The sequence below is a fragment of the Mandrillus leucophaeus genome, unplaced genomic scaffold (genome assembly GCF_000951045.1).
Source record: "Mandrillus leucophaeus isolate KB7577 unplaced genomic scaffold, Mleu.le_1.0 Scaffold110, whole genome shotgun sequence".
NCBI lineage: Eukaryota > Metazoa > Chordata > Mammalia > Primates > Cercopithecidae > Mandrillus > Mandrillus leucophaeus.
In genome coordinates, this window is record NW_012099210.1 from 386174 (window position 1) to 386684 (window position 511).

The window sequence follows — 511 nt, forward strand, 5'->3', positions numbered from 1 at the left end:
AAGATCAACAAAATTGATAGACTGCTAGCAAGACTAATAAAGAAGAAAAGAGAGAAGAATCAAATAGAAGCAATAAAAAATGATAAAGGGGATATTACCACTGACCCCATAGAAATACAAAGTACCATCCAAGAATACTATAAACACCTCTATGCAAATAAACTAGAAAACCTAGAAGAAATGGATAAATTCCTGGACACATACACTTTCCCAAGACTAAACCAACCAGGAAGAAGTTGAATCCCTGAATAGACCAATAGCAGGCTCTGAAATTGAGGCAATAATTAATAGCCTACCAACAAAAAAAAAATATACAGGACTAGACGGATTCACAGCCAAATTCTACCAGAGGTACAAGGAGGAGCTGGTACCATTCCTTCTGAAACTATTCCAATCAGTAGAAAAAGAGGGAATCCTCATTTTTTGAGGCCAACATCATCCTGATACCAAAGCCTGGCAGAGACACAACAAAAAAAGAGAATTTTAGACCAATATCCCTAATGAACATTGA

The 511-nt window shown here is 36.2% G+C and overlaps 1 protein-coding gene across 1 annotated transcript in view; it reads right to left on the reverse strand.

Annotated features, from left to right (window-relative positions):
- The window catches only part of TANK (TRAF family member-associated NFKB activator), a 106270-nt gene that overhangs the window by 75919 nt on the left and 29840 nt on the right, over positions 1–511 (reverse strand). The gene's annotated exons all lie outside the window — the stretch shown is intronic.